The sequence below is a fragment of the Nuphar pumila genome, chromosome 8, assembly GCF_984573655.1.
Source record: "Nuphar pumila chromosome 8, dmNupPumi1.hap1.1, whole genome shotgun sequence".
Classification (NCBI taxonomy): Eukaryota; Viridiplantae; Streptophyta; class Magnoliopsida; order Nymphaeales; family Nymphaeaceae; genus Nuphar; species Nuphar pumila.
The window spans coordinates 113,130,726-113,153,909 of record NC_143256.1 but is presented as its reverse complement, the minus strand read 5'-3'; the positions used below and the strand labels follow the sequence as shown (position 1 = coordinate 113,153,909).

General features: G+C 39.4%; 2 long non-coding RNA genes across 2 annotated transcripts in view; both read left to right on the top strand.

The window, feature by feature from the left end:
• Positions 1–390: 390 nt before the first annotated feature.
• LOC149830268 (uncharacterized) lies at positions 391–6,770 on the top strand. The gene is made up of 2 exons (XR_016433840.1): positions 391–695; positions 6,412–6,770. It is a non-coding gene; the product is annotated as an uncharacterized LOC149830268 (long non-coding RNA).
• Positions 6,771–7,745: 975 nt separating this feature from the next.
• LOC149830267 (uncharacterized) overlaps positions 7,746–23,184 on the top strand; it is a 28,787-nt gene continuing 13,348 nt past the window's right edge. Inside the window, exon 1 of the long non-coding RNA XR_016433842.1 lies at positions 7,746–7,918. This is a non-coding gene — a long non-coding RNA (uncharacterized LOC149830267). The remainder of the gene's footprint in view (positions 7,919–23,184) is intronic.

Below are 23,184 nucleotides of genomic sequence, written 5' to 3'. Positions count from 1 at the left end.
AAATGATGACTAACATAAAAAAAGAATGCAAAAAAAAAAGGAACCAAAAGACGAAAAGAGAGAGGGAGAGGAAGAGGAAGAGAACAATCTTCTTCTTACTCCTTGTTTTGGCAGAAATAAAAAAGTGGCTAATATTAATAAAATAATTAACATAAAAAAATGCAAAAAAACAAAACAAAAAATAGAGGGAGAGAACAAACTTCTTCTTCCTCCTTTCAGTGGAGAGAGAGAGAGAGGGAGAGAGCGATAGAGAGATAGAGAGGAAGAGTGAGATACAGAGAGAGGAAGAGGGAGAGACAGAAAGAGAGGGAGAATGAGAAACTAGAGAGAAAGATAAGGAGAGCGAGAGACGAGAGAGAGAGCGAGAGAGACTGAGAAAGAGAGGGAGAGGGAGAGAAACTGAGAGGGAGAGCGAGAAACAATAGAGAGGGGAGACTGCAATGAGAGGGAAAGAGAGAGAGAGAGGCCTGGCCCTAATTAGGGTCGGGGCCTCCCTCTTTTTTGTCCCAAATTTGGGTCAATTGGACGCTTTGACCCCATTTGACCTGATAATAAAAAGAGGTGTGCCTCGCTAAGCGTATGCCTAGGGCATTTTGCACCTTTTTCTTGCATTTCAAGGCACAAGGGTCCTCGCCTTGGGGCGAGGCGCGCCTTGAGGCACATTTTTAATAACACTGGTGTGGGTTAATTAGTTGGTACTGTAAGAAGGAAACCCTGTTATCGACAGTGAGAGAGGGGGAGAGAGAGAGAGAGAGAGAGAGAGAGAGAGAGAGAGAGAGAGAGAGAGAGAGAGAGAGAGAGAGAGAGAGAGAGAGAGAGATTTCAGAGAAAAAGGGGGTTCAGTCAGTCGTGACTGCCCTCTCATTGTATTAATAATAAAGGTGTAAAATATTAGGGTACGAAAATACCCTTTGACAAAGTATTAACTACACATTATACATGGACTGGGTCTGGACCCGATCCATTACTTAAATGGATCGGGTCAGACATACATAATGAATATGACGATGACTTCTTTTCAGCCTCCCTCAAGTTGTGCATGGTGTTGGACCATGAACAACTTGTTCTTCAGAAACCAAAATCTATCCTTTGTCAACCCTTTAGTGAGGATATCAGCAACTTGTTCTTCAGTTGGCACATACATAGGCTCAATCTCTTTGTCTTCAACCTTTTTCCTAATAAAATGTTGATCTATTTCAATGTGCTTTGCTCGACTATGGTGAATGGGATTGAATGACATGTTGATGGCACTTTGATTGTCACACAACAACAGTGACCGAGCAATCGGTTCTCCCATTTCTGTCAGGAGATGTCTTATCCATGTACCCTCGGCCGTGGCAGTGGCCATCGATCTGTATTCAGCCTCAGTGCTTGATCTAGCAATTGCCTTTTGTTTTCTACTGCTCCAGGATACCAAGTTTGGCCCAATGAAGCTACAATAACCGGATACTGATCGTCGTTCGTCTGGATCACCCGCCCAATCAGCATCAGCATAAGTGACAATCTCATGGCCCCCACCTGGATCTAATTCTTCCTTGCTTTTGTATACCAACCCATCACCCACTGTACCCTTTAGGTAGCGAAGTATACGTTTGACTGCCTCCATATGTGAAACACGAGGTTCATGCATAAACTGGGATACCTGATTAACCAAATATACTATGTCGGGTCTAGTAAAAGTCAGGTATTGCAACATGCCAACTAAACTGCGATACTTAGTGGGATCTCCATATATATCCCCTTCTTGTGAACTCAATTTCTGATGAATGACACTTGGAGTTGTTAACGGCTTACAATCTGTCATACCTGCTCTGCCGAGAATGTCCAACGTATATTTGTGTTGGGTAAGGGTAAGTGTATCATTTTTGTTATCAACTTCTACCCCAAGAAAATATCGCAGCTCTCCCAAATCTTTCATTTTAAATCTCTGATTTAATAACTTCTTCACCTGCTCAATGTAACTTTTACAATTCCCTGTGATGATGATGTCATCTACATATATCAACAGAAGAGTAGTAACTCCTTGTGCATTGTGAATAAATAATGAGTGATCCAGAAGAGACCGAGAGAAGCCATGCCGTTGTATTTCTAGAGAAAAACTGTCGAACCAGGAACGAGAAGCTTGTTTCAGACCATAGAGTGCTCTCTTTAATTTGCATACATATTTTTTGGCGTCTCGTTCTGCATATCCAGTGGATTGTTCCATGTAGACCTCTTCTTTTAAATCACCGTGCAGAAAAGCATTTTTAACATCCAGCTGGCTCAATGCCCATTCATGTTTAATGGCTAGACTCAACACAATGCGAATGGTCCCCATCTTAACTATAGGATTAAAAGTTTCATCAAAGTCTTGGCCTTCCTCTTGTGTGAATCCCTTGGCTACAAGTCGAGCCTTGTACCTTTCGATGCTCCCATCTGGTTTATATTTTATCTTGTACACCCATTTTGACCCAACATTTCTGTTCAGTGGTCTAGGCACAATCTCCCATGTCCCACATTCATGTAAGGCCTCCATTTCTTCATTCATTGCTTCTACCCATCTTCTAGATCTCGCAGCTTGATAGAACATGAGAGGTTCATCCTCTTTACTTATGGATGTCAAGAATAACTGAAAATCCAATGAAATTTTTTTATAACTTACCCACCTGTCAAGCGGATGTCGAATCCGTGAAGATCTTCTGATATCCATTTGCTGCGAAACGGATGATCCAGATGGATCCGTATTCGTACAAGGAATGAATGAGGGCTCTTTCTCTCGCTGGGTGTACACAATACCTTTATACCTTGTTGGCTCCAAGTCATATGTGACAGTTTCCTCCGTTTGAGTCTCATTGGTTGAATCCTCATGTGGCTCCTTCTGACTGCAATTTTCTGGACAGTCTACTTTACCATTGGAGAAGAGTTCTGAATTTAACCATGGATAGTATACCTCAATGCTGGAGCTTGAGTTATCAATATCTCCCATAGTTGAATTAGTATCCTGATCAGCAAAGTTCATTTCATCGAAAATAACATTCCTTGATATTTTGACACGTTTACTCAGGGGATCATAACACCTGTACCCTTTGTAATCTTCTGCATATCCGATAAACCTGCATTTTAAAGCCTTATCTTGGAACTTGTGCCTGAGTGAGCTATCAATGTGTACATAACAAACAGACCCAAACACACGTAATTCATGATAGTCAGGTTGTATGCCAAAAAGAGAGAAGTATGGTGACTTATTTTCTAAGATACTCATAGGCAATCGATTTATCACATGAACTGTGGAGTGAAAGGCCTCAGTCCATAATGATACAGGGAGATTGCTCCCGTGCATCATGCTCATTGCAGTCTCAACAATATGTCGATGCTTCCTCTCAGCAATCTCATTTTGTTGAGGTGTATGAGGGCAAGACACTCTTCTCTTTATCCCATTATGTTGAAGAAAATTAACAAAATCACTCAAGAAAAATTCACCTCCTCCATCACACTGGAAATTAAGAATGTTGGTAGAGAAATGATTTTGAACAAAAGAGTGAAATTTCTGGAACAATCCAAAGACTTCTGATTTGTGCTTCATAAAAAATATCCAAGTATAATGTGAGTAACTATCAATGAAAATAAGATAGTATTTACTGCCAGAAAAAGAAGTAATTGGAGCAGGACCCCAGACATCTGAACAAATGACCTCAAATGGCCTTGAAGCTCTTTTATTGATGGAAGCAAAAGGTAAAGCATGACTCTTACATAAATGACAACTAGAACATTTTGTATCAACGACTTCTGAACTCAGATTGGACTTAGGAATAAGATTATTCATGACAAGTTTTTCAATGAAATGGCGACCACAATGGCCAAGACGACTATGCCAAAGTCTTGGCTTATTACTTTCAGAAACAGTAAATATAAAATCAGAATCAAAAGCTTGACGTTGGTGAGGCTTAAGGATGAATAGTTGGAATGAATGGAGGAAGGATCTTCTTGAAAGATGTACATGTTGCCCCATCGTTTTCCTTCAGCGAATGTCCTCCTCGTGCGAAGATCCTTGACATAAACAGAAGAGGGAGTAAATTCAACTGAAGCATTAGCATCATCAACAAGTTTTGAGACAGAAACAATATTCTTTTGAATATTAGGAGCATGGATGACACTTGAAAGTTTAAGAGAGGACTTTGACATGTGTATAATGGCATTTCCAGTATGTGAGATGGTATGATGGGATCCATCTCCTGTGACTATGCTATTCTTTCCAACATACGGTGTAAGAGTCAAGAGTTTACCTACATCACCTGTAACATGGGTAGCTGTTCCGGAGTCGACATACCAAATTCCTTTGTCATTTTGCTTCATATTCAATCCTGCCAAGGCTGCCAACAGCAACTCTTTTACTTCTCCATCCTTCCTAGCCTCTGCTTGTGGAGCTTTCTCTTTGTTTTGAGGATTAAACCAACAATTTGCTTTAATGTGCCCTTTCTTGTTGCATAGGAAACAGGTGGGAATGGGTCTTTGTCCCTGGATATTGGGTGTTGGAAGTATGCCACGACCTCCATAGTTATTTCTCCCTTGGCCTCCTCTTCCTCGAAAAGAACTTCCTCGTCCTCGACCATAACTCATTCCCATAGCCAGCACATCTTGTGTTCCGGAATTCCCATGAGAGACTTCAGAGGGACCTCTCAGATTCATCTCATATTGCAATAATTTCGCACGAAGATCTTCAAACCTTGGAAGTTCTGGTAAACATAGTAAGGTTGTCGTCATAACATGATAGTCTGGCCCCAATCCACTCAAGGTTTGTTGTACTTTATTTTTTTCACTGACAAGGCACCCAACAATAGCCAACTGATCTGTGATGCTTTTCATTTTATTCAGGTATTCCATAATAGACATGGAATCTTTCTTCAGCATTTGAAATTCTCGCTTAAGAAACATAATTCTTGCCTCAGAAATTTGTGAATATGTCTGAACTAGCGTATCCCACAGTTCCTTTGTCGAACAATCATCAGGAAGAGCAATAAGGACCTCCTGTGAGAGGGTTGAAGTGATGTATGCCACTAGCGATTGATCCCTCTTCATCCAGGCAACATATTCTGGATTCTTGTGAAGAACAACAGATTGTTCTCCTTTATCGTCCGCCTTTTCTTGCGAAAGGAATTCTGGAGGTTGTGGGACTGATCCATCCAGATGACCAGAGAGATCCTGACTCTTTATAAACGGAATGATCTGTCTTTTCCAGGTTAAGAAATTGCAGTTATTCAGTTTTTCAGAGACTAGTTGACCGAGAAAACTTGAGGACAGACATGATTGCCCGTGAGTAAAATCCATTGGATGAATATGTTTGAACTGACACTTAGGTATGAAAAACAAAAAGCAGAGGGCTCAGCTAACAGAACACTGCTTGGCTAATAGAAAACTTTAGGACAACAATGATGACAGAACTCTTGACCAGTCAGAGTACTCGGCTGACAGAACCAACGAAACCAGAAAAATTTTCAGATAAGGGAAAACAGATGGCTGCTAATAGGTGATACTCAGCAGGCAGCTCTCTTTAGAACCAACGAAAATACAGATCAACACAGGAAAAAGGAAACACAGATTAAATGCAAAAGAAAAAACAGCAGGTAGCAGGGAAGCACAGATTGACAGTGAATAGCACGGAAAAAAATGATTAGCAGATATTAAAGAAAACCACAGATCAAGAAAGGCAGATTAACAGTGATTAGCAGGTAGCAGGGAAAACAGAAAAATGAAACATAGATTAAATGTAGGGAAAACAGAAACAGGATCGATTTCTTTTTTTTTTTACAACGAAAGTGGAACTTGATTTAATAACGTATCCAGGTTTTGCTGATAGAAGCACGCTGATGGACCCACACTGCGATTTTCACACAGATTCACGTGATTCTCACACAGATTCACGTGATTCACACAGATTCACGCTGCAGAAAGAGTCACGGCTGATAGATCCGCTCCACGCAGATTCACGCTGCGATTCACTCCCAGATTTGGGCTCACGCAGATTCACGTATCCACAGATTCACTAAGTTCACGCTGGGTCTTTGATTCACACAGATTCACGCTGCGAAAGAGTCACAACTGATAGATTCACGCTGCTGACGCTGATGGATCCACGCTCCACGCAGATTCACGCTGCGATTCACTCCCAGATTTGGGCTCTGATACCATGTAAGAAGGAAACCCTGTTATCGAGAGTGAGAGAGAGAGAGAGATTTCAGAGAAAAAGGGGGTTCAGTCAGTCGTGACTGCCCTCTCATTGTATTAATAATAAAGGTGTAAAATATTAGGGTACGAAAATACCCTTTGACAAAGTATTAACTACACATTATACATGGATTGGGTCTGGACCCGATCCATTACTTAAATGGATCGGGTCAGACATACATAATGAATATGACGATGACTTCTTTTCAGGTACCTATAACCTATTTCTCCTCCATGTAAAGCTACTCTTTTCTTTATTCATTTCTTGTACACTAAAGAAACTTGTATATTTGGGCTTTAATGATGAGATCGGTTTTATTTTTTGCAGGATGAGAAAATTGAGGTTGAGGTTTGTAATGAAATAAGCGAAAATACAAATAACAAGTGAAAAACACTTGTAGTTCCAACAATGGACAAGAACCAAGAAGAATACACAAGCTTTAAGTGCAAACACATAAACTCACAAAGGGAAACTGCCAAAAGGCAAAAAAGAGTGAAAATATTATTGAGAGAGGGAGAGAACAACTTACAAATGAGAGGGGGAACACCCCCTTTATATACACAACAAACGAGAGAGAGGGAGACATTGGGGCTCCCACAATGTAATCGTCGGGGACCCCAACGACTCCATATGTGGGGTCCCCAATGGTTCCCAAAAAAGGAGAAAAAAGAAAGTAAAAATAAAAAAGAAAATAAAACCTAAAATAAGTTGTTTTAATAAACAACTTATATTTACACGTGAAAAGACCAAAATACCCCTATTGGGTATTTTGGAATAAACTGAAAATTATATATATTAACAAGGTTAGGCTCACAGGAATTCTAAGTTTAGGGACTTTGCAGCCTGGTGAGTGTAGGAAGTATGGTACCACCATTGCACCAAGTTTATATGCACCAGTTCATCGACATTTCTTTGTTGCTCGCATGGACATGGCTGTTGACTGTAAGCCTGGAGAGAGTTCCAATCAGGTGAGCTTTATTTAGTAAGTGCCGTTTTCTATATATGTCTTTGACACATACATTTGAATGGTCTCATCTTTGAGTATACAGGGGAGAAGAGAGTGAGTGTAGCAGTTGTTAAGGTTGAATGGATGATGTTAAGGTTGAATGGATGATGTTAAGGTTGAATAGATGGAGGTGAGGTGTGACATGTTTGAGAGACAGAGAGCATATATATACATGAAGTATAGTAGCAGAGTTTAAAGGTGATAGTCTGTGTTGTGTTAGTTGACATTTAGATAGAACTTAGAGGTCGCCGACATTTTCTTTGTGCATCAATTTTAGTTGGCACGTAGAAGTGCACGTCATTGCTGTGTTGGTCGCCTTGCAGCAAGTGCTTCTGCTAGTGGGTATAAAATGAGCAGCCACATCATGCAGACAATAGTGTGTTTGTCACATTCAGACAGCAGAAGAAAAGAACAGATCGGAGTGGTGCAGCTTCTTTGGTATGAAAAGATGCTGCTGCTTTTACGCTGTTGTAAATCATGTTGATTAGCCCAATTATGTAGCATGTCTGAATCACTTGTGATCTCATTCTTTTTTAGGCTGGGAAGATCAGCAAAGATGTTCTCATTAAAACAGTAGATCTATTGTTGTGATCTACTGCGGGTGTCAACAGTCAAGAGCATTGGAAGGCAAGTCTGAATAAGAAGTTTGGGGATGGACTGCACTGTTGACACTTGAACAGCAATCAGGAAATCACAGAGGAGGTCACATTGTAAGTTTAATCTTCTGGTCATATATATATATATATATATATATATATATATATATATATATATATATATATATATATATATATTTTAATTGATATAACAGGACCAGATCTGATAATGAAATTTGTGAAACTTAAGTACTAATGAGTTCTACTTTATGATGTGTGAATTGAAACCACCATTCATATAGCATTAACAATCTTGAATTGGCATCAAAGATTATGGTGGGATTTGTGTTTGTCTTAATCATCATCTTCAACCCTTCTGCCATCTGTACATAAAATGGTTTTGCAAGCCCCTTTCTCCATTCATTCTATTCTAATGCTAAATGAGTTGATCGTTTGTTTGACATTTTTTTTAGAACTGCAGGGCTTTGATGTCGCCTTAGGATGTTTATGCCATGATTCTTTGTCAATTTTTATTTGGAAAGACCTTTTTTACTCTTATCTTTGTCTGCCAGTATGTTATGTACAGTGAATTTACTATACAACAACACAGTTGTTTTTGGTGCCTGTTCAGTTGTCATATTTGAAGAGTTTGATGGAAAACAACATTAATTTGGAGTAAAAAATTTTGTTTTTTAGTTATTTCTATTTTTATCTTGCTATATTTACCTAACATGAAAGCTATGTTCGTGTGAATGTTGGAATCGATGGTATATCACTAATTTCGACCAACAATGCTGTTGCTTCTGCACCTCTTGAAAGATTTGGACTTACTGGAGCACAAACATTAGACTGTTTAGAAAACCCTGTCAAAGAGCAGAAATTCAAACCTATCTTTGAATCAAATGTTATTGGCTGTGAAAGATCTGCTATCTTGTCAAGTGCTGCTTAGAGAATTATGGATGTAAAACCCAAGAAATTTCTAAGAATTTCCATGATTATTCATAAATAAAAATGGAATTCCTGCCCAAATTTGGTTTGCAATTTAATTGATATTTAAAGTACATTTAAATCTATTTTTTTTTGTTTTGGCAATTTTATTTAGTATTAAATTAGCATTTTTCTTGGTTAAATAAAGTTAAATAGGCATGTGTTGGTTAATTATTGTTAAAATGCCATTTACTTGTTGATTATATTTGAATTAGCATTTTGCTGGTTAGTTATACTTAATTAGCAATAATTGGTTTAGTATATTTAATTTAAATGTAATTGTTCATTATATTTAAATTAGCAATTAAATTGTAATTGGAATTAATTTAGCACATTTAATTGCTAGTTAGATTTAAATTAGCATTTAATTCTGAATTAAATTTAATTAGAATTTTTAATTTTTTAGTTGGGTTTAAAATACCCAAATGGGAGCTAATTGGGTCCACATGGACTTGGACCCAATGGGAGACCCAAGTAGGGGTGGACCTTGGTAGTGGAGCCTCTAGGAGACTCTAGAAGGTTTGCAAGTGGGAGACATAAGGTGGCCAAGTGGGCCAATTAATTGAAAGATAAGAAAGTTCCTCGATAAGCTGTCTATACGACGTTGGGATTTTTCAGTGGTTCTTCATCATCAATTTTCATCTTAGTATTGACAACTTCGGGAGTATTTCCAACCTGACAACAATATTTAGAGAAAAATTAGATTGAGTCAATAGATAACCTCTAGAAGAATAAGCTACTTCAATTCCAAGAAAATATTTTTACAAAACCAAATTAGTCATTTTAAAATTTTTTTGAGAAGTTTCTTAATGTGTTCAACTCTATATTTGTCCCCTCTAGTAATAATTGTTAAAATGTATCTCTCTTTATGTAAATATTTACATATATATATATAAAGAGAGATACATATACATATATACATCACGTATATATGTATATGTATCTATCTATATATATATATGTAAATATATATGTTTTCTTTTTTCTGTAAAACCCGAAAGGGTATTTTAGTCATTTCTCTCCATTTTGCGCATATTCATAATTATGAATATGCTGTAATTCTTTTTCCTTTTTTTACTTTTCTTCTTTTCTTTCTTCCTTTTCCCTTTTTTGTCTTTTTTCTTCTTTATTTCTTTGTTGACTCAAAGTCAACCTTGGAGGGCTCAACACTAGCTGTTGAGCCTCTCCAACGGTTAGAATTCTAACCGTTGGAGGGGCTCCAACAGCTAGTGGAGCCCCTCCAAGGCTCCTTTTCCCTCTTATAAATAGGGGAGTTCCCCCTTTGTAAACTTCACTTCTTGGAGCTTTTGTTCTCCAAGCCTCTCAATAAAATTCTTTATATTTTGTATGCCTTTGTGCATTTGAGTTTCTTTATTGTACCTTTGTGTACATTTGTTCTAAGTGTTCTTGTGCTTTTGTGCACATTGGTGGTGTTGTGCTCATCGCACTCTTTATCTCATTTTTGAGATATTTTCACATGGTATCAAAGCTAGGCTTAAAGGAAAAGAAGATCGTGCTCTTATTTCTCTTCGTTGGAATACCTCGTAAAGCGTGTCATTGAGTTGTGGTGGTGGAAGTGAAGACTCGGCTCTTCATTCTATATTTTGCAAGCTTCCTACATCAAGAAGGGACTCATTTCGCTTTGTGGTATGCATTTATTCCTCTTTGTATCCTCTCTAATGGGCGAAAAGGATTCGCACTTCTCTCTTGGCTTCAAATTGAATGGAACGAATTATCATGTATGGGCCGGGAATATGGAGGCCCATATAAAAGGAAAGGGACTTTGGGGATATGTTCAAGGAACTATTCCCGAACCCGTACCAAAAATTACTACTCTTGACAAAGGGGAGATCAAGGTTCTTGAGGGAGAAGAAAGAGAAAAGGCTTTTGAAGATTACAATAAGAAGCATGAAGAATGGGAAATGAAACACTACAAAATTCTCTCATGGTTCTTCTCTTCGGTTGAGACCAAAATTAATGCCAATATTCTAAAGTTCAAAAAGGCATGTCAAGTATGGGAATATCTTGAAAGAATGTATACTTCAAGAGATTTGTCCCATAAGTACTATCTCCAAAAGAAGGCCTTAACCCTTCAACAAGGAGAAATGTCCGTTAGAGAGTATTTCGCCGAGTTATCCACTATTTGGGATGAGCTTGCCCTCCAAGAACCTAAATGGAGCGGTGAGGCTATTGAATTGAGGGCCAAACAACTAGAAGAGGATCATTTCTTTAACTTTTTAAATGGGCTTAGACCCGAGTTTGAACAAACTAGATCCTCTCTCTTATCTTCTTTCTCTTCCCCTTCTTTGGAAGATGTGCTTACCAAATTAAGTGGAGAAGAAACTAGATTGGGAATGAATAAAACCAATCTAAGTGTGTTGGCCGTTCCCTCTAAAGATGAGGATGAGGGTGCTTATGCCGTCTCAAGACCGGGGAATAATGTTAAAACCTATAAACCCCCTCATTTTAACAAAAATCAAGGAGGAAGAGAAAATGGTGAGCATTATGGAAGTTGAGATTATAGTAAGATCATATGCCATTTTTACAAAGAACCGGGTCACATTAAACCGGTATGCCCTAAATGGAAGAAGATGGTGGCTATGTCTACTACTTTCCAATCAACCAAGGAGGAAGGTCCTTCTACTTCCAATCATGCTATTTTGGCTCTCAATCAAATCATGGAAGCTCTTCAACCACTCCTCAAGGGATCCGTTTCCGGAGCCGCCATGACCACCTTCTCTCCTCTCGGTAAGACTCTTTGGCTCTTAGACTCGGGTGCATCCTTTCATATGACTCCAAATGTTTTGTCACTTTCTAAATACTCAAAAAATTTGTCACCCTCTTTTGTCTCCACCGTGGATGGGGCTTCTCTTGAAATAAAAGGAATTGGTGATTTTGAAAGACAAAGTTTTTTTATTCCAAAAGTTAGATTTATACAACAACAAACAACAACAACAACTACGCCTTCATCCCAAAACAATTGGGGTCAGCGATATGAACCAAAAAAGAAATTCATTTTGGGTCTTCCACATGAATCCTTTTCCTCCAATCATTTCTATCCAACGCCATGTCCTCGGTGAGGTTCAAAGCATTCATATCCTTTCCTATCATCTCCATCCAAGTCTTCCTAGGCCTACCCCGACCTCTTTTAACTAATATATTTTCCCATTTCTCCAACCTTCTAACTGGAGCATCATTAGGCCTTCGCCGAATATGTCCAAACCACCGTAAACGATTCTCTCGCATCTTATTTTCAATGGGTGCAACACCTACCTTCTTACGTATTTCTTCGTTCCGAATCTTATCTTTTATTGTATTTCCACACATCCATCTAAGCATCCGCATCTCAGCTACACTCATTTTTTGAATATGATGTCTCTTGGCAGCCCAACATTCCGTACCATATAGTAAAGCGGGTCTAATAGTCGTCCTATAAAACTTTCCCTTCAACCGCAATGGCATTCTACGATCGCACAGCACTCCAGTAGCACTTTTCCATTTCATCCACCCAACCTTTATCCTATGATTTACATCTCCATCAATTTCTCCATACTTTTGAATGATGGATCCCAAATATTTGAAATAATCATTCACCGGTATATCTTGCTCACCAAGCTTCACTACACTCCCATCACTACTTCGTTGCTTACTAAACCGACATTCCATATATTCAGTCTTACTCTTACTCAACTTAAAACCTCTAGCTTCCAATGTCTGTCTCCATAATTCTAACTTAGCATTAACCCCAGCTCTAGACTCATCAATCAAAACAATATCATCAGCAAACAACATACACCACGGTACATTTTCTTGAATTGATCTCGTAAGCTCATCCATCACTATTGCAAATAGGAAAGGGCTTAAAGCAGATCCTTGATGTAACCCAACCGTTATCGGGAAATTGGTTGTCACCCCTCCACAAGTGCGGACATTGGTTACTACTCCTTCATACATATCTTTAATTATACTAATGTACTTGAGAGAAACACCTTTCTTCATCATTGTCCACCAGAGAACGTCCCTAGGTACTCTATCGTATGCCTTCTCTAAATCAATAAAAACCATATGCAAATCTTTGTTCCTCTCTCTATATCTTTCAATAAGTTGTCTAAGAAGATGTATAGCTTCCATAGTTGATCTTCCAGGCATAAAACCAAATTGATTCTCCGATATCATGACAACCTTCCTCAACCTAGACTCAATCACCCTCTCCCAAAGTTTCATAGTATGACTCATGAGTTTTATACCACGATAGTTTGTGCAATCTTGTATATCACCCTTATTCTTATATAAAGGCACCAAAGTACTCTTCCTCCACTCATTAGGCATCTTATTTGTTCGCCAAATCAAGTTAAAAAGATTTGTCAACCATTCTAAACCTTTCTCTCCCAAGCATTTCCAAGCCTCGATAGGTATACCATCTGGGCCAACTGCCCTTCTTGATTTCATTTTCTTCAAAGCCTCTGCAATTTCTTTCTTTTGAATCTTGCGCATGAAGTCACGATTTATCTCATGAAAAGGAATGGAGAAGTCTCCAAGATCTTGAGCATGACTATCATTAAATAGCTTATCAAAATAATCTTTCCATCTCTCCTTAATCTCCTCATCTTTGACTAAAACCCTTTGCGTTTCATCTTTGATACATCTAACCATACCCAAATCCTTCGATTTCCTATCTCTCATCTTTGCAAGCCTATAAATATCCTTCTCGCCTTCTTTGGTATCCAACTTGTCATAAACCTCCTTATATACCTTAGCCCTCGCGTTTCGAACAACTTTTTTAGCTTCCTTCTTTGCTATCATATACTTCTCCAAATTCTCATTATCACGACTCTTAGATTTCTATAACACTCTCTTTTAACCTTAATAGCTAATTTGACATCCTCGTTCCACCATGATGTATCCTTACCTAGTGGTGCACCGCCTTTAGACTCACCCAATACCTCCTTAGCTACTTTTCTCATACCACCCGCTATCTTATTCCACATTGATTCTGAATCCTCCTCGAGACACCAATCAACTTCCTTAACTACCTGCTCTACAAACATTCCTTGTTTAGCTCCTTTCAGTGCCCACCACTTAATTCTAGGATCTATCCTATGTCTATCCCTTTTGCGGCATTGTCTAATTCTAAGATCTAAAATTAAGACTCTATGTTGTGTAGCTACACTTTCTCCTGGTATAACCTTACAATCGATGCAACAACCCCTATCTTTCTTTCTAAGTAGGAAAAAATCTATCTGACTCGTATTAACCCCACTTTTAAATGTTACTAGGTGAGACTCCCTCTTCCTAAACCAAGTGTTTGCTAAGATCATATCATAGGACAAACAAAAATCTAAAATCCTTTCTCCACTTTCATTTCTTTCTCCTATACCATAGCCTCCATGGATATTCTCAAATCCATCCCTACTAATGCCTACATGTCCATTAAGGTCACCGCCGATGAAAAGCTTTTCTCCATAAGATGTCTCTTGTACTACTCCATCTAAATCTTCCCAAAATTGATGCTTAATGGAATCATCTAAACCTACTTGAGGTGCATAAACACTAATAATATTAATAATATCCGTACCTAATACTAATTTAATAAGTAAAATTCTATCACCCTTCCTACGGACCTCAACTACATTATCTATAAACTGACGACTCATAACAATCCCTACTCCATTCCTATTCCTATTTATTCCTGTATACCAAATCTTATATCCCCAAGGTTCTATCACTTTAGCTTTCTCACCTACCCATTTGGTCTCTTGAAGACATAAAATATCAATCTTTCTCCTACACATAACATCTACTAACTCTACCAACTTACCAGTTAAAGACCCTATGTTCCAAGTGGCTAACCTAATTTTATGGTCTTGGACTAACTTCTTTACCCCCACCCGTCCAACAAAGTGAGGGAACCCTTGCCTATTTGACACCACACCCGGGCGCCGGTGTGACGCGTCGCTTCTGGGCGACGACCTAGCAACCCTTGCACATTTATCACTGCCTCCGGGCCTAGAGAGTACAGCGCGTCGCTCAGTAGGGAACGCCCCAACGAAATTCTCATATTGGTTCATTTTCATAGGATATGACAAAGTTTTTATGCTGGCTGTCACAGGCCTACCGCAACCCTCCTCCTTTATCCGGGCTTGGGACCGGCAGTGTATAACTACACAGGCGGAGTTTAGATTTATACCAAAACTAAATTTAAATTTGCTTTCCGTCTCTCAACTATCGGATCATGGGTGTGATATCAAATTCTCATCAAATAAATGTTGGATACAGGATCGCCGGTCCGGAAAGTTGATTGGGGAAGGCTCTAGGAAGGGAGATCTTTATCTCATGGAATTTCTTCAAATTCCAAAAACCTCTTTTTGTAATGTTGCCCAACATAAGGATATAAATGTTTGGCATAAACGCCTTGGGCATCCAAATATTGTCAAGCTTTCATATTTACATTTTGCTAAAACCTTATGTAAAGACAATTTCAATTGTAATGATTGCATTCTTGGTAAAATGAGAAGCTTACCTTTTGGACAAAGAACTATGTTTTCAACCAAACCTTTCGAAATTGTGCATTCGGATGTATGGGGACTGGCACCCGTTGTCTCTAAGGGAGGTTTTTCATATTATGTTATTTATGTGGATGATTTTTCAAGGTATAGTTGGATATACTTCCTCAAACATAAACATGAGGTTTTCTCTACTTTCAAGATCTTTCACATGTTAATACAAAATCAATTCAATAGTAAATTACAAATTTTTAGAACCGACTCCGGGGGAGAATATCTCTCAAATGATTTCAAAAGTTATATTGAAAATAATGGGATTGTTCATCAAAGGTCTTGTCCCAAAACTCCCCAATAAAATGGGTTGGCCGAACGAAAACATAGACACATAATTGAAACTACAAGAACTTTTTAATTTCTCAAAAAATTCCAAAAAGATTTTGGGCCGAAGCGGCTCTTGCATCGGTTTATCTCATCAACCGACTTCCATCCAAAAACTTGAACCAAATATCTCCATATGAAATCTTGTATAAAAAAGAACCCGACTACAATAGGTTAAGAATTTTTGGTTGTAAATGTTTTGTTCTCACCGATAAGAATGATAAATTATCTCCCAAAGCTATTCCTTGTGCTTTTTTAGGATATTCGGAAACCCAAAAAGGTTTTAGGTGTTATGATATTAAAAATGATAAACTATATGTTTCAAGAAATGTAACCTTTTTAGAAAACATAAGTGGTTTTGAAGAACACAAAACTCATGAAGATAATGCCGATTATTCTTTTTTGTTTGAACTATTATCTAGAAATGAAGATTTTAGCGATGATGAATTAAAAGAGAATGAGGATATAAGTGAATGTATTCCTCAAACCATTCATGATGAAGAAGAAATGATAAATGAACCAATTACCTATACTCATAGAGATAAAAGCACTTTTAGAAGTGCAATAGAGAAATATAGTGATCTTAGTGAATCTTCCAACAACTCTCGAAGAACTGAAAGATCTAGGAGAAATCTTCTAGATTTATATCCTATGAGTCTTTTTCTCCAAAACATAGGGCATGTCTTAGTGCCATTCACTCATACCAAGAACCTAGAAATTTTAAAGAAGCTACGGAAATGATTGAATGGAGGGATGCCATGGACAACGAACTTAGAGCCCTCAACAAAGCCAAAACGTGGGTTTTTCAATGTCTTCCAGAAGGAAAGAAAACAATAGGATGTAGATGGGTGGAAAGAAAACAATAGGATGTAGATGGGTTTTTAAAGTCAAAACCAAGAGTGATGGCACTCTTGAAAGATATAAAGCCCGTCTTGTCGCAAAAGGATATAGTCAAGAATACGACATCGATTACGAAGAAACCTTTGCTCCTGTTGCACGAATGGTTACTGTAAGGTGTTTGATCACCATTGCATCTATTAAAAAATGGAATATTTACCAAATGGATGTTAAAAATGCATTTCTAAATGGGGACCTTAATGAAGAAGTCTACATGGATGCTCCTCCTGGTATGAACATACCAAAGGGGAAAGTCCTTCGTTTGCAAAAAGCGCTTTATGGTTTAAAACAAGCCCCTAAGGCTTGGTATGATCGATTTAATGATGTAATGGTTCAAAATGGTTTTTCCTCATGCTACACTGACACTGCTCTGTTTGTCAAAAAGTCTGATGCAGGAATTGTGATTTTACTGTTATATGTTGATGATATGTTGATAACAGGTAGTGACATAAAAGGCATCAGAAACATTAAAACCACTTTAAAAGAAAGGTTTGAAATGTCAGACCTGGGGTATCTGACTTACTTTCTTGGTATTGAGGTAGCCTACTCTCATAGAGGCTATTTTTTGTCTCAAACTAAACTTGTCTGTGAGATTCTTGACAGATCAGGTATTACTGATGATAAAATCTGTGAGACCCCTGAAATTGTGGGATAAAAAATGAAGATCGATGATGGGAAACCTTTGGAGGATCCTACTCCCTATCGGCAACTTGTGGGATCTCTAATGTATCTTAGCATCACAAGGCCGGACATCTCTCATGCCGTGCATACTGCAAGCCAATTTCAGCATGCTCCTACATCCGTTCATATGAGTGCCGTTCTCCGAGTTGTCAGATACTTAAAGGGAACTTTAAACAAGGGAGTTTTTCTTTCCTCTTCTTCTGAGTTGAATTTAATTGCATATACTGACTCTGATTGGGGAGGTGACCCAAATAACCGTCACTCCACTACAGGCTTTTGTATTTTTTTAGGTGAATCCCTGATCTCATGGAGATGTAAGAAGCAACAGAAGGTGTCTCTATCATCCACCGAAGCAGAATATCGAGCCATGGCATCTACAACTATGAAGATTGTCTGGATTCATCAGTTGCTGCAAGACATGGGGATTCCAATTCAAGAACCCACAAAGTTATGTTGTGATAATAAGAGTGCAATCTATATTGCCAAGAACCACACGTTTCATGAGCGAACAAAGCATATTGAGATGGACTGTCATTATGTCCGTGAGGCATATCTACAAAAAGTCATCGATCTTCCTTATGTGACGTCAGAATATCAGTTGGCAGATTTCTTCACCAAGGCGCTTTGTTCCCCAAGATTCAACTTTCTCCTTAGCAAACTTTCGGTCATTGTGCCCTAAGTTTGAGGGAGGGTGTTAAAATGTATCTCTCTTTATGTAAATATTTGCATATATATATAAAGAGAGATACATATACATATATACATCACGTATATATGTATATGTATTTATCTTCTTTTTCCTTTTTTTACTTTTCTTCTTTTCTTTTTTCCTTTTCCCTTTTTTGTCTTTTTTCTTCTTTATTTCTTTGTTGACTCAAAGTCAACCTTGGAGGGCTCAACACTAGCTGTTGAGCCTCTCCAACGGTTAGAATTCTAACCGTTGGAGGGGCTCCAACAGCTAGTGGAGCCCCTCCAAGGCTCCTTTTCCCTCTTATAAATAGGGGAGTTCCCCCTTTGTAAACTTCACTTCTTGGAGCTTTTGTTCTCCAAGCCTCTTAATAAAATTCTTTATATTTTGTATGCCTTTGTGCATTTGAGTTTCTTTATTGTACCTTTGTGTACATTTGTTCTAAGTGTTCTTGTGCTTTTGTGCACATTGGTGGTGTTGTGCTCATCGCACTCTTTATCTCATTTTTGAGATATGTTCACAATAATCACGTTATCTACATAGAGGAGAAGAATTACATGCATCAGATACCTTAACAAACAAAGTTATATCAGTCAAACAAGATTGAAATCTAATATCAAGTATAACTTGACTAAACCTGTCATATCATGCCTTTGATGCTTATTTAAGACAATAAAGGGCTTTATCCAAACCAAGAGCTTTTCCTTTAGGAATAGTTATACTAGGTGATGCTTCCATATAAACTTCTTCCGCTAAATTCTCATTAAAAAATGCATTATTAATGTCCATTTGATATATTAGCCTTCTTCTCAGAGAAGCCAAGGCTACTAATATTTTAATTGTAGTCATCCTAGCAACTGGAGCAAATGTTTCTTCATAATCTATTCCATACTCTTGAGAATCTCTTGACAACTAGTCTATCTTTGTATCGTTCAAGAGTCTCATCACTCTTGGTTTTTACCTTATACACCCATCTAGAACCTATATGTTTCTTTTTTGGGGAATATCTTGAATACTCCAAGTATATGCTCTTTCTAAAGCATCTAGCTCTATCCTTATGGCTTCTACCTATTTAGAGTGTTCTTTTTCTTTAGCATAGGTCGAGGGTTCTACATATAAATGTATTAATGCAATATAGGCTTGATACTTAGGTAAAAACAAGTCGTAAAACATAAATTTCCTAAGAGGTTTTGATACTTTAAATGATCTTTTAGTTTGTGTTTGATTATCAATATATATTTCTAGTGCACATAGAGGTTTAGGATCACTATGCTTGGAATATTGTATACAACTTTGATCCTTAAGAGGTTGCTTTTCTCTAATCTCAATGTCACAAGATATATAATGTAATGCCCCAACATTTCAAACTTGTAATTTTTAGGAAAAAATTAAAATTTTAACAATCAATCCTTTTGCAGAGTTAAAAATGATGGTTGCGCGGAAACAATGTTTAAAAAAAACAAGTTGAAGAGCCTTGGGCGGGTTACAGGCAAAATTTCCATCCAACATATTGGGTCCCCAAATGTCTTGGATATGGGTCCACATTTCCATACATCCATTCAAAATCTATAAAAATTCAAAACAAGGTTTTACATAAATAAAGTTTATACAAAAGTCATCATACAAAATTACAAAACATGCTTAGGAGCGAACATCATAGATAATGGATTCTTGATATCATCGCACCATTACCTGCAACATCATCCTAATTGTCATCTGTATCCCATAAAACGGGTCAGACTCATGAAAGCCTAATAAGTGCATCGATGTCAGACCTTAAAACAAGATTAATATATGCATTATCACGTTTCACACTACACTATTCGGTTTCAAGAAAAGCAATGTGAACATGATAATCTTATTTCGATAATTAACGACTTGTGGCTACTCACAGGACAAAACGTAGAAACAATTGAGATCGTTCGGGGGTTTATTATTTATGTAAATTATGACCCAAACGATTAGCTGAGTCTGCTCCAATGGGGACGGTTTAAGAGACCGAGAGAGAATTCTCCAGAGGCGAGAACAACCGAGGGATGCATTCAAAATTCTATAGAAGGTAATGGGATCTACCACCTAGGATAATATTTGGTAGTCCAGTCCCCTAACTCCAATGACCGGGGACGTCAAGCCATTGTCACTCGAGTAGTATAGTTAACAACTTGTCCATCGGAGTTTGTACCTCCTATCCTCTCTCTTTACAAAACTAAAGGATGAATAAGTGCATCAAGTCTTGTTTTTATCTGACAACTCATTCAATATGATCTGGTCTTTTAAACCAAATCAAGCATCTTGCTTATGAAAATGATCATCTCTGATTACGTGATTTTCTCATATAATGGTGTATTGTCGCACAACGAAGTTGTCATAAACCTCTTTTTTATAACTTGGATTTGGGTCGGATCCGGACCCAGACCCAATGGAGGCACCGCCTCTCGTGTCTTTTAAAGACAGTGAGGCAAAAGGGGGGGGGAGGTCTCTCGAAACCCCCTTTCCCCTCTCGCTCTCTCGTCTCTCTCTTTCCCCCTGACCCCCTCTCCTCGCGTCTGCCGAGTAGCGGCCACCGGCGACACCCCTTCCTCCGGCAACCTCCAGGTGCGTTCCTCCTCTCCTTCTTCTCCTTTTATTTTCGTCTCTTTCTCCCTCACCTCTCCGTTGCACGGGGAGGGGTCGAGTCGCCTCCCTGCTGCCCTAAATCGCAGGGGAGGGGTAAAGCCCCCCTCCCTGCGACTCCTTTTAGTGAGGGAGGGGTCGAGCCCCTCCCTGCGCCATGTTTGGTAAGGGAGGGGCCGAGCCCCCTCCCGGTGCCATCTGGTTGCAGGGGAGGGGTCGAGCCCCTCCTTGCACCCTTGTAGGTAGGGGAGGGGGTCGAGCCCCTCCCTGCTTCTTGTTACGGTAGGGGATGGGGTTGAGCCCCTCCCTGCTCTCTCTTCTCTGGCATCAGGCAGGGGCTTCACCCCCTGCATGTTTGCGTGTTCGACAGGCAGGGGCTTTGCGTATTCGGCAGGCAGGGGCGAAGCCCCTTGCCTCCCCCTCCTATGTCACACGGACTCGGCTAGGGAGGCGCCGCACCCGAGTCAACACGCCCCGACACGGGTGCGGCTTCGGAAACGGCCCAGACTCGGTCAACGCCGAGTCGAACTCGGTCAACGAGTCGAGTCCGTCCACATTTTGGAATCGGTCAACTTTGATCGAGTCTAAAAATGTCCATTTTTAGGGAAAAAAACAAAAAAAAATCATTTATATATATATATATATATATATATATATATATTTAAAAAATATATAACCAGACTGTGCAATGACAGTGCAACTGCACAGTCACTGCATTGCACAGTCTGTGACTGTGCACAGTCAAAGACTGCATTGCACAGTCTGTGCAACTGTTAACGTATACAGTAAGATGGACATGTCCTATAGCCCATTAGGAGAAGTGTAATGGGCTACAGCAAGATGGACAGATGTACAAGTTGAAGTCTCCAAATGGGTTATGTTAGTCTACAGTTAACGTATGCAGCATTCCCCTAATGGGTTATAGCCGACTTATTATTGTTATATATATATTTTTTAAAAATATATATATATATATATATATATATATATATATATATATAGCCGAGTCCCCGTGTCCAAAATTTTTGAAATTGCGTCGTACCCATGTGACATAGCTCCCCCCTTGGTGGCTAACGGGCAGGGGCCTAGCCCCTGCCTCTTTGCCTTTCGGCTGGGAGGGGGGGCAGAGCCTCCTTCCTCTCCCCCGGCATCAGGCAGGGGCTTCGCCCCCTGCCTGTTCGCATAATCGCCAGGCAGGGGACAAGTCCCTGCCTCCTTGTATGCTTGACAGACAGGGGTGAAGCCCCCTACCTCTCTGCTACTTTGTTAGGCAGGGGCGCAACCCTGCCTGCCCTCGCTTTCTGAGGGCAAGGGTGCAACCCCCTTTCCGCTCATAATTTACAGCAGGTCAGCAGGAGCTCGCAGCCCTTGCCCCTGCTTCTTGTGCTGATAGCAGGTGCGCAAGGGCACGATGCCCCTGCCTCTGCTTCCTTCACGTCAGGTCAGCGACAGTGTCCCTGATCTTCTATTTTTGGTGTTAGCTTGCTAAGACTGTCGCTTTTGCAGCTCGTACGACGAATCCCGCTCGCGCTCCGTGACTCGAGTCGTCAATTGTTTACACCCGCAGGCGCCAGCAAGCTTGCAACTCTCCAAGGTAGGGGAAGATTGCACGAAGGACTTGGACAATTGAATTAAGTTCAATTAACTAAAAGAGATAATTAAATAAATATATATGCATATATATATTTATACGAGTATGCATTTAACTCAAGGACGCGGTTTCACGATCCTTATCCTTTACTTTTTGTCATGTCTTTACTTTGTCGTTGTGCTTTGCGCTCAGGCTCTTGATTTTGCAAATGTTTCGTTACTGCCTTTCCATTGCAGATGACGCTCAGGTTTTCGCTCATTGCATGTGCCATAAAGGCATCCTCATGAAGGATGCAAGGGGCATTTACCACTCTCCCTCTTGTGACAAGAGTTGACTCGGGAGCTAGCGATACATCCTCGTCTAAGGAGAGGGATCCCTAGCAGGGATCCTGGCTTTTCGAGTGAGCAGTCCTACGTAGTAGACTTGAGAATTTAGGGAGTTGCGCAAAAGCATCAAAGACTATCCAAATCGAAGTATTTGGAAAGATGTGATTGACTGGTTATGTTCGTTTATCCGACATATCTCGGGTAACCCCGAATTGGGGCTTGAGCGAACTTCTTAGCGAGAGTTCTGTTGAGAAACCTGTATCCCATCTATCGAGGCTGGTATCGAGTCATGCGAGTCATGTAGATACCCCGATAGCGGATGAGATTCTAGAAAATCGCATGCCAAATGTTGGCACAAGTTGTTGGTTGTTTCAAAAGATAAAAAATGTCAAAAGTAAAGTTTGAGAAACATTACATCTTTGTGAAACACTTCTGTTGAGGCTTCTATTGATGAGCTATACCCCTTTCATCCTAGAGTACTTGTAGTCGTGCACTACACGCTAGTACTGCGATGATCAGATGAGATGGTCGTGCGACCTCGAACAGTGCTAAATGCACAATGTTGTAAACACATAAAAATGGGATCGCCTTCACAGGTAAGATGCTCATTTGGTCAAAAGACCAGAGCATATAGAATGAGTCGTCAGATAATTTACCCCTGACGCACTCATTCGCCTTTGTGTTTCTGTCAAGAGAGATGATGGATCGGTACAAAA